General features: G+C 48.9%; 1 protein-coding gene across 1 annotated transcript in view; it reads right to left on the bottom strand.

Annotated features, from left to right (window-relative positions):
- LOC142297073 (fucolectin-like) overlaps nt 1-15,013 on the bottom strand; it is a 186,284-nt gene that overhangs the window by 46,214 nt on the left and 125,057 nt on the right. The gene's annotated exons all lie outside the window — the stretch shown is intronic.

Genomic DNA, 15,013 nt, shown 5'->3' with positions numbered 1-15,013 from the left:
TGGAAAACAAGCAAAATTATTACAGTAGGATCAATAGAAGATGAATGTGAATCAGACACCGCTGTTGAGGTCACTGAGTTCACCAGAGGAAAGTTCACCTGAAGTCACAGCAGGGATACAATTGGAACCCCAGCTGTGACCTCAGGTGAACTCATTGAACGTGATGCTAGATTACTGGATTAGGCTTCAGTTCGTTTTTCTGCCGAGATATGTAGATTTGGTACAAAATGTCTGCAACCAAATACTCAATGTGCGCACATTGACTAATCCTGCATTGAGTTCAATGACTTTACCTATGGTGAGGTTACGGAGTTAACCTCAGGTCAGTTCACTTGAGATCACAGCTAGGGTACCATGGGACGGACAGCTGGGACTTCAGGTGAACTCAGTCCTTGAGGCCACAGTGATTGGTCAGGTTGTCTAATGTGACCGTGCTCTGCAGGCTCAGATGTAGCAGAGCCACAATCATAGTGGGTCCTCTTGTTGATTATGTTGGAACTGCAGGGGTGTCTGAGGATTAATAAATTAGAGAAAGAGGGTAGGGTTTTTAGTTGTTTTTTTTTTTCAATAAAGGATTTTTCTCTGTTTTTTGTGTTTATTTTTTTTTACTTACAGTGTTAGTATTGGGGGGTTAGACCCCCTCCCCATTACTAACCTTGGGCTTGATGACAGCTGTGATTTTATGCCAAATCACAGCTGTCAGTATCCCCTAATATTATACCAATTGCCACTGCTTCAGTGCAATCAGGATGAGCCGAGTAAAGCAACAGAATTGACGCATCTAATGGATGTTCCAATTCTGGGGTGACTGTGGGCTGCTATTTTTAGGCTGGGGGGGCTCCAATAACCATGGATGTCTCCAGCCAGAGAATACCAGCCTCCCAGCTGTCCACTCTATCTTGGCTGGGTATCAAAACTAGGAGGGAACCTGCGTCATTTTTTCTAATTATTTATTTTAACACTCTACAACCAATCACAGATGCTGGCACAGTAGCAGTCTGAGTGCAACCAATCACAGATGCTTTAACAGAGTGTGGGTGGGGGCAGCAGAGAATATGCATGAGAGTTAATGAGCAGACTCCAAAGCAGTGTGACAACGGCACGGAGACTCGGTAAGTGGATCTCTCCTGCTCTAATCCCCATTCTGCTTCCTTTTGCAGCCCCCTAGCCCTTATTAACACCATTTTACAGCACAAACGTTTGGGTCCCCATAGGTTAATATTGGGTTCGACATCCGGGCGCATGTTGAAGTTCAAGTCCGGTCCCGAATTGGACTTTATTTTAAACTCCAGTGGGACTCGCTCAACCCAAACATCTGCGGATTCATCCATCTCTAACTGTAACTAAGGAAAGTAAGTATAAAAGTAAAGATCACTTCTTACCTGTGGACACTGAGGTGCGGGGTATTTGGAAGTTGTTCCTATTAGATAAATCTGGTCCCAATATTTGCCGGATTCCTCCCGTCCTGTTCACTGCCCCGGACCACGAAATGTGGAGTACTTATAGAAAGTCGATATCATTATTCATTATCTGTTCTAACCAATGATGGATCTGCTCATCGATTACCTCCATTTATGACACCTATAAATTCTGATATAATCCTTTATACCGCGGATACCTGACGTCCGGCTATAGCTTCTCTGGAAGGGCTGCGCCTCCATATGTGATATTGCACTTCTCTGTAATTTTATTATTTACAATTTTACTGCATCTAAAAAAAGTTTCAGGATCTTCCACCTACATCCGGTACATCCCTGATACATATGATAGTAGAGATTATAGAATCTTTCCAAATTCTAATTTCCCAGGTTCTTAATTTAAAAAAAAAATATATATATATATTATATATTTTTTGTATTTTTTTTTTCCAGTGAACTGAGTACAGTTACGGTGCTATCAATCATGTTCAGTTTTTTTTACTATTTTAGTGGTGGGAAAAAAATCAAAAATTTACAAAAAAAGTTTGGGAGGGTTGTGTCGCCATTTTCCAATAACCGTAAAATTTTCATTTTTCGGTCTATTGAGCTGTTTTATGGCTTATTTTTTGCCGGGAAGACAATATTTTTACTGAAAACATTTTGTGATGTTTTGATCTCTTTTTACAGGATTTTTTGTGGTATTTCAGCAACCAAGAAAACCCCAATTTTGACGTTATTTATTATTTTTGTTTTTACTGTTTACCAATTATTTTTATATCTTGATAGATTGGACTTTTCTGAACACAAAGATACCACATGAGTATTTTTTTATTGTCTGTCTTTAATGGGGCAAAAGGTGCTAGGTTTGATTTTTCATCATTTTTTATAAAAAAAATGTCATATTTTCACATTATGAGCGCATAGAATGACGCACCCCCTGCTGGTTCATGTTAAGTCCCTGTGTCAGAGTTTGACAGTAGGATTTCACAGTTTATCAATGGCGGGCAGAGACAGGTCCTGGCTGTAACACCCATCCATTACCTGCAAGTATGGGGCGAGCTCACCCCATCATCCCGCTTCATATACCACTTCCGACTTGCGCCGTTCATCTACGGTGGATGTTGTGAAGGGGTTTAATAGTAAAAATGGCCCAAAAATTATCCCTTTTTTGGGGTTAGATCATGACTTGCTGGTGTGTACACATAGCAGTGCAAAGGGAAGATTTTGTGACTCTTTCACACAAGGGGGCAAAAATGATCCCTGTTTGGGGAAAATTGTAAATAGGAGCCGTGCTGTGATGCAACAGCGCAGAAAGTGAGACTCAGTGATAACAATAAAATACGTGAGTTGGTTGTTACTCTACCAGTGCTGGTGTGTCCCTATCTCCATCCCTACGTCCCCGACCAAAGCTTTATAAAAATAATAAACCCGACGTAACTGCACTTAAAAGTACGACACCGATAGACGACTCGTCAACTCACTTTCCCCAACACAAATAACCGGTATTTTCATATAGTCAAGACGTTTCTTCATAGGCAAGCTAAAATGAGGGCAATTCGGGCTACTGCCCAGGCCCGGGACTCCCGAGGGGGCCATTGTCATCACCCATTGTGATTACCCTCATTATAATGTTGTGTGTGGCAATACATACTCACCTCGCTGCTGTTCCACCGGTGCAGGTCTCCAGACAGGGAGTTTTCCTGCAACTACGCTGCTGGCAATACACAATGACAGTGCAGCCCAGCCGAGCTCCAGTTGCCGGCACCGGGATGTCATCAGCTCATGTGTACACACCGGCATCAAGAAGAAGTGGATGCAGAGCAGAGCGCAGGAGGAATGGAAGAGAGGTGAGTATGTTTTTTTCAGATGTATATGGGATGTCTGGGAGTATATAGGGGACTATGTGGGGGCTTATGCTGTATATAAGAGGTCATGCTGTAGTTAGGAGCTAATGCTGTATATAGGGAGAATATATAAGGGTTCATATGTGATGCCCTGGACTAGCCAGGTAGTCACAGTTAGGCCCTTGCACTACACCCTTCCCCCAAATAAGGTGACAGCAGCCAACCCATTAAAACCCTGGTTACCTCCCTCTGGGTTTGATGTCCACACCATGGGGGCGGAGCCTGGCAGTTGGCCACGCCCCCAGGAGTTCACATGCCCAGAGGCAGGAAGTTCAAGTTCAGATTAAGTTAGGGAGTGAAGGAGTTGAGAGGAGTGTAAAATCTGTCTGTGCCCTGGGTAGGCGCCCGGGCATTTTGACCAGGGGGCAAACGGTGGTGGCCATCTGCAGGAGCCGGGAAGACAGTCCTGGTGGAACTGTAGGTAGCCGGGACAGGGTAGTGGCCCGCCGGTACCGAACCGGGGAACCAGCTGGAAACCTGAGCACAAGTTGGGGGTACTCAGACCCTGAAACGCGGTCCCGAATCTACCGGACCCCGTTAATTAACTGATTGAGGTCTGGACTTTAGATCCTTTCCCACCCAAAGTCCCAAAAGAAGGCAACAGCCCACCGATTCCGGGTAACGGCCACCGCCAAGGGCCAAAGATCCACCGGGCCAGCGCCTGCACACAACGGGTTGTCCAAAATCTACAAAGAGGTGCAGGAGAAGACGGACACCACCAACCGTTTGGGGACTGAACCGACCGGCTGTGGACACCGACTATCCACCGTTTGGTTTACCAGAGACTCCCGTGTGTTTGTCCGAGTGAGTACCACTGTGCCCGCAGGCCGTGCACGACACTGCACCACATCATCCGGGTCCCGAGGCCACCATCCCCTGCCCACGGAGGGGTTAACATCACAAGCTGCCCCCAACATCTCCCCCGGGGTGCGCATTAACCGGCAGCGGTGGTGCCTACATTCACCACAACCCGTGGGTGGCGTCACGAACTCTAAACCAAATCCAAAAATCCCACTCGACACGCCAGCCCCTTTACAGAGCGACGTGACCCCCGGTCCGGAGGCGCTCGAGCCACCGACACACGAGCCTGGATCCGAGCGGCTCGGCGGGCAGCCGAGCGCGGGGCGATACACATCCTGTATATAGAGGGTCTATGTGAGGGCTCATACTGTATATTGGGGGTTATATAGGGGTTCCTACTGTATATAGAGGGGCTATGTGAAGGTTTGAATTGTATGTAGGGGCTATATAGGGGCTCATACTGTGTATAGAGGGGCTATGTGAGGGCTCTTACTGTATACAGTAGAATATATAAGTATTCATACTGTGTATAGTGAGGCTATGTGAGGGCTTGTACTGTATATAGGGAGCTATATAAGGGCTGATACGGTGTATAGAGGGTCTATATGAGAGCTCAAACTGTATATAGGGGCTATGTGGGGGCACATACTGTATAAAGGGTCTATGTGGACCTCATACTGTATATAAATCTTTTCATTCTATTCCAATGACAAGAAGTTTGAAACTATGATAAATTGTGGTTCAAACAATGTGATTTACATGATGTCATGCACCGCATGCCGCGTACAATATACTGGATATACCACACGAATTTTAAGAAAAAGAATATCTGAGCACATCTATGTTGTGGTTAATTCTACAAGAAGCCCTTCCGGAGCTTCCCAACATTTCCTTAATGTTCACAACGGTAATGTGTATAGCCTTCAAGTGAACGCTATAGAAAGGGTGACTGCCGAAAAGAGGAGGGGATCTAAAAAGTATTCTACATTATAAGGAAACAAAATGGATTTTTACCATGCAAGCTAGGATCCCTTCTGGCTTAAATATTAAGAAGGATTTATTATACATTTATTAATGTGGTGTTTTTCCATGAAACGCTTGATCGTTCGGTGATCACGCTTTATAAGTTTGGCAATTTCAAGACTGCTGCATCCCTCTGCAAGACATCTCATAATTCTGGACTTTTCAGAGCCCGTCAAATCTCTCTTCTGACCCATTTTGCCAAAGGAAAGGAAGTTGCCTAATAATTAAGCCCCCCTTATATAGGGTGTTGTGTCATTACACCGCACCCCTCCTCATTACAGAGAGGCACATCACCGGATTTACGTAATTGGTAGTTGGCTCTCAGCCTATACAGCTTGGAGTAGGACGACATGTATAACAAGTATCATGTGATCAAAATACTCATTTGCCTAATAATTCTGCACACAGTGTAATTTGAATAAATTTTTCTTAGGTGGTCAAAATTAAATTAAAATATAATGTTTATTGTAAGATATTAATATATCAATTACATCTCCACCACAAATAATAAAGCCTGTCCAGGCCGGTCGAAACGGTTGGATACAAAAGGAAGTGAATTCTAGTAGATATTAGGGGAAAACCTTATAAAGAAAAAATCCCATCTGTCTATTCTTAGACAAAGAGAAATGATCTGAAACAGGAAATATGAAATACTTGTAAGAAACAGGGGCCGGAGGATGGAAAGGTACAAATTCGATAAATAGGAGACATTTCCCCCCAATTCTCAGCCATGGCAGCTCTAGTATTTTACATAAACCTAGCATTGATGATTTTAGCAGCACCGGCTCTCGGCTGATTCGTTCTGGCTGGAGCCTTGGCGTTTATCAATCAATATTTAATAAAGCGGAGATAAGGATCCCATATAACATTCACTGTAACTATTTATTGCACTCCAGTCCCTTCCTAGGAATATTTGTTCAGAGGGAGGTAGCAGCAAAGTTATTTCTCTGCCCAAATTTATATTCCTCTTAAAAGATATATTAGATGTCCTAGGAATTCCCTTTAAATCATATAATTTTAATGACACAACCTACACCAGGGGTCTCAAACTCACGGGCCGCATACAGGCCCTGAGGCTGCTTCTTGCAGCCTGCAGGCCCGTTACTATCTTGATGATCACGGCCAGTGCAGGGGCCCGACGCCGTCAGCGCTTGATTTGAGATTAAAGATTTGCCGACAATGCGCAGAGATAAGGTTTCTACACAGCAACTCCTATGGCAGCTGCCGGCCAATGATAAGTGTGCAGCTGACATCATATGCATCAGCTGCTGGCCTCTGATTGGCTGGCAGCTACCATTAGAGTAGCTGTGTAGTACCACAGGATGGGCACAAGATGGCACATTACTACAGGATTGGCACAAAGATGGACACACTACTACAGGATGGTCACAAGGATGGGGACATTACTTCAGGCTGGGGACAAGGATGGGCACATTATTGTAGGGTGGGGACAAGGATGGGCACATTACTACAGGATGAAAACCAGAATGGGGACATTACTACAAGATGAGGACCGGAATGGGGACATTACTACAAGATGAGGACCGGAATGGGGACATTACTACAAGATGAGGACCGGAATGGGGATATTACTACAGGATGAGGACCAGGATGTGGACATGAGTACAGGATGGGGTCAAAAATGGGGCACATTACTACAAGAAGGGGACAAGGATGGGCACATTATTGTAGGGTGGGGATAAGGATGGGCACATTACTACAGGATGAGAACCAGAATGGGGACATTAGTACAGGATGAGGACCGGGATGGGGACATTACTACAGGATGAGGACCAGGATGGAGGCATTACTACAGGATGGGGTCAAACATGGGGCACATTACTACAAGAAGGAGACCAGGATGGGCACATTATTTTAGGGTGGGGATAAGGATAGGGACATTACTACAGGATGGGGTCAAGAATGGGGCCCATTACTACAAAATAGGTACATTACTACAGGATGGGCTCAAGAGTGGGGAACATTACTATAGAATAGGGATATTACTACAGGATGGGGTCAAGAGTGGGGCACATTACTACAGGATAGGGACATTACTACAGGATGGGGTCAAGAGTGGGGAACATTACTATAGAATAGGGACATTACTACAGGATGGGGTCAAGAGTGGGGCACATTACTATAGAATAGGGACATTACTACAGGATGGGGTCAAGAGTGGGGCACATTACTACAAGAAGGGGACAAGAATGGGCGCATTATTAGAAGCAGTTGGGCAAAATTACTATATGGTGCTAATTATAAGACAATATTACAAGAGGATAAAATGTAAAAATAAAAATAAAGCATTACGTTTTTTAAGCTTATGAAACTGCTTTTTGATATATAAACAAAAAGGTTCCTAGTTGTTAGAATAAATGAGCGAAAAATGTTCACAGTGATCCAGTGGTGTATAGAAAAAAATATGGTACCACAAAAATATTATTTTGTCCTGCAAAGAATGCGCCCCCCCCCCAAATTATTTTTTTTCTATGTGCGGCCCTTACACACAGCTGAGTTTGAGACCCCTGACCTAGGCTACATGGAATTTCAGCTAGGTAATATGCGAATTAATGCTTTTCCAGGTATTAATTCCTATTATCACTATAACTTCCATCATATTTACAGTCAAAACCAGAAGTTTCCATACATTTCATTAGTATTAATTACCATTGCCCTTAACCCTTTCACGCCAAAGCCTATTTTTGCCTTCATGACCGGGCCACTTTTTTCCATTTCTCGCCAGTGTCACTGACCGGTTATAACTCTGGAACGCTTCAGCGGATCCCGGTGATTCTGAGATTTAGTTTTTTTGTGACATATTGTACTTCATGATAGTGATGAATTTAAAACAATGTCTTTTGCGTTTATTTGTGAAAATATCGGAAATTTTGCAAAAATTTTGAAAATCTCGCAATTTTCAAAATTTCAATTTTCATGTCATTAAATCTGAAAGTCATGTCACACAAAATAGTTAATAAATAACATTTCCCACACATTACTCTTCTTTACCAGTGCAATTTTTTAATCATTTTTTGTTAAAGTTTGAACCCTTCTAGCTTTATATCAGTCATTTCTCATTTTTCCAACAAAATTTATATAACCGATTTTTTTAGGGACCTCATCACATTTGAAGTGACTTTGAGAGGCCGAGGTGACAGAAAATACCCAAAAGTGACTCCACTCCAAAATCTGCACCCCTCACACTGCTCAAAACCACATCCAAGAAGTTTATTACCGTATTTTTTGGACTATAAGACCCACTTTTTTTCCCCCAAATGTTGGAGGAAAGTGGGGGGGGGGTGTCTTATAGTCTGAATGTAGGGCATGGCTTCGGGGAATGAGGGTGCTGCTGTGGAGCGGGTCATCGGGGGTATGAGCAGGCTGCAGCAGCAGCGCCTGCCGTGACCACATGGGCCCGCCTATTTCATATGCACGCCCATCATCCCACCCATCATCCCTCAGCGCTGAAGCCGGCGCTGACAGGTGGGTGGGATGATGGGTGGGGGGTGCGCGCATAATTAACAGCCATCCGTGATCACCCCTGGCAACTACAGCTTGGAGTGATCATATGCGGCTGTATTCACTGACCCCCGCGCATCATCATCAGCATGGCGGGAAGTGAATCATTATAACTCACCGACCACGATCCCTGCAGCACCGCGATGTCCTCCTGTGTGTGGCGGCGGCGGCTGTGTGGAGACTAGCGGTGCTCACAGCGATGACGTCATTCCTGTGTGCAAGTGTGACGCCATGGACTAGCCAGGTAGTCACAGATAGACCCTCGCACAACACCAGTCCCCTAACAAGGTGACAGCAGCCAACCATTAAAAACCTGGTCACCTCCCTCAGGGCTTGATGGGCACACCAGGGGGTGGAGCCAGGCAGTTGGACACGCCCACCAAAGAGTTCACATGGCCTGAGGCAGGAGAAACAGGCAGATTAGTTTTGGAGGTGAAGTTGAGTGGAGGCAGGCCTGTGCGTCAGGTCTGCAACTAACTGACAGGTGCCGGGCTAGGAGCCCTGGTACCTCTGGCCAGGAGGCATACGGAGGCCTCTGTCTGCAGGAGCCGGGAAGACGGCTCGGTGGAACCGTGGTGGACTGGGACAGGGTAGTGGCCCGCCGGTACCGACTCGAGGAACTGACCCGGAAACCGGAGCACAAAAGGGGGGTACTCAGACCCTGAAGCTAGGTCCAGAAACCACTGGGGACAAGCTAATTAACTGATTGAGGCTAGGTCTTTAGGTCCTTTCCCACCCAAAGTCCCGAAATAAGACAACAGCCCAACGAGGGGGATAGAAAGCCTCCGCCATGGCAGAGAGATCCCACGGGCCAGCATCTGCGGGCAAAGGGCTCCTCTGACAACCACAAGCCGGGGAGCGGACTCCTGACGTTGCAGGCGCAGGTAGTCCACCATCACAAAGCAGGTGCGGGAGAAAAACAGAGACCACCAACTGGGTGGGGGACCAGACTGCAGCCAGCTGTGGGCACCGACCACCATCACCTTGGTTTACCAGAGACTTGTGTGTTTACTAATCGTGAGTACTTCAGTGCCCTCCGGCCGCCCATCTCCCTGCACCAGCTCAAACCCACCGGGTCCCGGGGCCACCATCCCTACCCACGGAGGGGTTAACATCTTGCTGCGCAACATCTCCCCCGGGTGCCCTGTAACTGCAGCGGTGGTGTCCACCTTCACCACATCCCATGGGTGGCGTCACGAAATTGACACGGCTCCGGCCGTACACCTACGTCCCCACACCGCTAGACCCCCTATTTATCGGAGTGACCGCAGGACCCCCGGGTCTGGAGACGCTTGAGCCACCCACCGGAAGGCCCGGACCCGAGAGGTTCAGTAGCTGCCGAGCACGGAGGCGGCACACACGTGTCCACACGCAGCCGCGGCCGGCACAGAAAGGAGGACGAGAGATGCTGCAGGGATCATGGCTGGCTCCACAATCCAGCGCTATTGCTGACACAGGCGGAGGAAGAACGATGCTGCAGGGAGCGAAAAAAGGTGAGTATGAACGTTTATTTTTTTATTTGTTTCCCACAGGATGCGGCCATATAGCAGGATGATGGCATATACCAGGATGGGGGTATATAGCAGGATGGGGTATATAGCAGTATAGGAGCACATACCAGGATGGGGTATATAGCATGATGCAGCTGTGGCGCCCCAGGACCTGGTCGCCACAACAGCATTGCCCTCCCAAAGGGTTAATGCTGAGCCTGGAGGTAATGGGGAGGTCCATTGGCCAGCAAGTTTAACACCCAACGCAGTTCTCCCTCTGGCCAGCAGGGGGAGCTCTGAACCTGGAATTCCAGGGAGCTTTCCTCAAGTCTGGCCTGAGGGAGGAAGTAGTAGTCAGTCTGTAGAGAGAAGTGGAAGGAAGCAGACGCAGAGTGTGCTGTCCTGTGGATCTGGGGCCTAGAGCTAGAGTAGCTTGGCCCAGGGAAGCAGGAGTAGCAGAGAGGCAGCGGAGAGACTCGGACATCGGAGTCTGTGGCCACCAGGGCTTAAAATACTCCCTGGTAGCCGAATCTGAAGGGCAGGAGAGCTGCAAGCACCTGGCCCATAAACATCCCGAAGGTACAGCTGCAGCATCAGGGCCCGGTGTGGACTCCAGCAGAGAAGCACCAGAGAGGGCCTGCGCAGCCTGCTACAGAGGGAAAGGGACGTACCATCAGTCCCAGCAGCAAAGAGGGCCATTGATGGATTCAGAGAAGCAGGGTCCTATCATAACAAAGAAAAGCACAGGAGTAGGCCTCATACTCAGCTGGCCAGAAAGATCACCCCAAGTACTTACAGGCCGACCGGATCCCCATCAGCACCTGTGACGGTCTCCCAGGACTGGACTGTTCCCAAAGTAAAAGAGGAAAAGGTAAAGAGACTGTTGTTTGTGCCTGGTTCTTTCATTGCTTGTCGGCCCTGCACCGTGTTAGCCACACAACCCCATAGACTTTCACGAGCACTAACAGTGTCCCCGGGGCTCCGCTCCACCTGTGGGGAGCAGTACCACCATTGCTGCCATAACATCACCCTGGAGGCCTCACACAGCAGCGGCGGCTTCATAGCCGCATACCACAGGTGGCGTCACGAACACAAACTTTATTCATCAAGCCACATATTCTACTGACATCCACCAGGGCCACGGAGCCGGGCCCAGCCACCACTGACTACCACCGGACTAGTCCGGCCCCGGCACCGGGTGTCCCACAGCCCTGGGGTGGGCGAGTCAAAATTTGGCGTCACGAACAGGATTTCGTGCCCGGTCCCACCGGGTACTGTGCGCCTGCAGAAACTGTGCTTAAAAGACTGTGTTACTGTTTGCAAACTGCCGCCGCCATTAGCCTCGCTGAGCGCAGGAAGAAGGGGGGCGTGCCTGACAAAGAGCGCGAAGGGAGCGCGCCATCAGAGCAGAGCGCTGTTAACCCCGCGCGACCCAGAAGGGAATTTGAAAAGTGAACGGAGCCTGGTAAGGTTCACTAAGGGGGAGGAAGATGTCCGACTCGGAGGGAGGGCAGGTGGCTGCCATAGCCCGAGACGCTGCGGCGCCAGCCGAAGCAATCCCAGTCGCCGTCGCCCCAGCCCCCGCTGTAGCGCCGGTAATGCCGATCACAATGCCGTACATCCCGGGAGCGGCAATGGCTGCCGCAGTACTCCGGGGAGTCCCATACCTTGAGCGACTTCAGAGAAAGGCTGCACAGCTTGTTCCGGGTGTATCCGCTGACTGAGAGCCAGAAGGTGGGCATATTAATGGGGCAGCTAGCCGGCGCGGCCCAGCGTGAAGTGAAGTCCTGGCCTGATACAGATAAAGGGACAGCAACCCAGATACTGGCCAAGCTAAAGAGTACTTTTGACACCCGCACCGCAGCAGAAATAAAGATGAGATTCTTTGGGTGCAAGCAGCGGGCCACAGACAGCATACGGGACTATGCCTTAAACCTGCAAGAGGCCCTGAAAGCAGTTAAGCAGGTGGACCCAGAGAGTGTACGTGAAGAACACAAACTCCTAACTGAGCAGTTCATAGAAGGGCTCCTGTCAGACGCCCACAGGACCCAGCTGCGTATCATGGTCCTGCAGAACCCTGCTCTGGACTTTGCAAAGTTTAAGGACCAGGCCATCCGGGTACTGAGAGAATCTACACCGAATGACCCAGTACCCCTCCGGCCTCTTGCTATCACGTACCCCGGGGTGGTGCCTGCACCACGAGCCGCTGCAGGGGCTGAGGCGCAGTCCCTGGATAAGGATCTCGCTGCAGAGCTCAGACAGCAGGTCCAGGAGCTGACCAAGACTGTAGCTGCCCTTGCCAAGACCGTGCAGTCTCTGCAAGTGACCCCATCGCCTGCAAGAATCGAGTTGGCCTCCAGCCCAGATGACGTCCCATGGATGCGACAGAGGAGGATTCCGCCGACCCGAGGAAAAGACACAGACCGGTATGATTCAACGGGACAACCGATCTGCCGCCGCTGCAGCCAGGCGGGCCACATTGCAAGACACTGTCCTTTAAATGGGCCGAGCCTGGGGCCAGGAGCCAACCCCCAGGTGTAAGGAAGCCCGGCTCAACCCCCAGCCGCAGCAAGTATGTGGGAGGACGACCGGTCCTTCCTATTGTGCTGGATGGGATCCCTTTGAATGCCCTCCTGGATACGGGGTCCCAGGTAACAACCATCCCTTATAAACTGTACAAAAGATATTGGGCTGATTCAGACATTGACCATGGCCCAGATGATGATTTAACAATTGTGGCCAGTAATGGTCAACCCTTGCCTCAAATAGGGTATAAGGAAGTAACCATTAAAGTGGGGCGGGTAGAATTGCCATGTCAGGGGATGATAATTGTAGATATTGATCGCAAAGAATCTGACCCACTGCTAACCATTGGTATAAATGTGATAGAAAATTGTATTGCCGAAGTGATAATTTTGTTGCAACAGGCGTCTGAAACTACCAGCTCCGGGCAGATACCGCCCTGTACCCCCCGCACAGGATCAGCGTGCCAAAGAGATGTTACGGGAAATGAAGGAGGCTGGGGTTATCAGAGATAGTTGTAGCCCCTGGGCAGCTCCACTAGTGCTCGTAAAGAAAAAAGATGGTACAATGAGAATGTGCGTAGATTACAGGCAAATTAACCGCATTACACATAAAGATGCTTATCCACTACCCAGAATAGAGGTGTCACTAACAGCCTTAAAGTCAGCTAACTATTTCTCCACCTTGGATCTCACCAGTGGGTATTGGCAGGTTCCCATGGCAGAGGCGGACAAGGAGAAGACTGCATTCACGACACCAATGGGCCTCTGCGAGTTCAACTGTATGCCATTCGGGCTCTGCAACGCCCCAGGGACATTTCAGAGATTGATGGAGTGCTGCTTGGGTCATCACAACTTTGAAACCGTGCTGTTGTACCTGGATGACGTCATAGTCTACTCCAAGACTTATGAAGACCACCTGAGGCACTTAGCAGAAGTGTTTGAGTCCTTGTCGAAATATGGCCTGAAGATAAAGCCGTCCAAATGTCACCTCTTGAAGCCAAAGGTACAGTACCTGGGTCATGTGGTCAGCGCAGAAGGTGTGGCACCTGATCCGGAGAAAGTCACCGTAATCAAGGACTGGCCAAGACCCACCACGGTAAAGGAGGTGCAGCAGTTCCTTGGGCTGGTGGGCTACTACCAAAGATTCATTGATGGCTTCACAAAGATAGCAGCGCCCCTTCAAGATCTCCTGGTGTGCCAGCCAAAGCAGGCTAAGAAGCAGAGCCCTCCATTTGAATGGAGCAGCCAAATAGAAACATCCTTTGTCCGGCTGAAAGGGGCTCTCACGGGAGAAGAAATTCTGGCCTACCCTGACTACAGCCAGCCGTTTGTACTGTATACAGACACCAGCAATGTGGGACTGGGAGCAGTTCTGTCCCAGGTGCAGGGAGGCAGAGAGAGGGTGATAGCTTACGCCAGTAGGAAGCTTCGGCCCACAGAAAGGAATCCAGAAAACTACAGTTCCTTCAAGCTGGAGTTCCTCGCTATTGTTTGGGTAGTGACTGAACGCTTCAAGCACTATCTGGCATCGGCCAAGTTCACCATCTTCACGGACAACAATCCGTTGACACATCTGGCAACAGCCAAGTTAGGTGCGTTGGAACAGCGATGGATGGCCCGGCTGTCTAACTTTGACTTTACCATCGGGCTGGCAAGAAGAATAACAATGCTGATGCGCTGTCCAGAATGCCTCACTTACCCGAGTCTGGAGAAGACCTGGATGAACTCGAAGAGATAGAGTTACCGGCTTTCCATCACCAAGGTGTTTCCCAGTGTGAGCATGCTGTAGGAGTGAAGCGCTCGAGCCAGCACGAGGTCTCGGTCAACCCATTACTCCACCATAATTGGGAAGAGACACAGAACGGTGACCCGGCCGTGCGATTGGTCAAAGAGAAGCTAGCGCAAGCTGAGACCCATCTTGGCCCAGACGCTCCCGAGGAAGCCCAGCAGCTGTGGAAGGAGAGGGGACGACTGTTCACCTACCAAGGCAAGCTCTGCAAGAGATATGTCAACTGGCGAACGAATGAACTCGTCTGGCAAATAGTGGTCCCACAGAGGGATGCTCCAATGGTCCTAGCAGCTTATCATGATAACGCAGGACACTTCGGATGGAAGAAGTTGGAGACCCTACTCCGTGATCGGTTCTACTGGGTGCACATGAGAAAGACAGTTGAGAAGTGGTGCCGAGACTGTGGTCCGTGTAACCTGAGGCGGAAAGATGATGCCAGCCAGAGGTCTCCCCTACAGCCAATTGTCACGAAGCAGCCCCTGGAGTTGGTGGCCCTGGACCACGTGAAGTTAACACCAAGCCGGTCGGGCTATGTGTACGC

The sequence above is a fragment of the Anomaloglossus baeobatrachus genome, chromosome 3 (genome assembly GCF_048569485.1).
Source record: "Anomaloglossus baeobatrachus isolate aAnoBae1 chromosome 3, aAnoBae1.hap1, whole genome shotgun sequence".
Classification (NCBI taxonomy): Eukaryota; Metazoa; Chordata; class Amphibia; order Anura; family Aromobatidae; genus Anomaloglossus; species Anomaloglossus baeobatrachus.
This window is presented reverse-complemented; position numbering and strand designations above follow the sequence as displayed.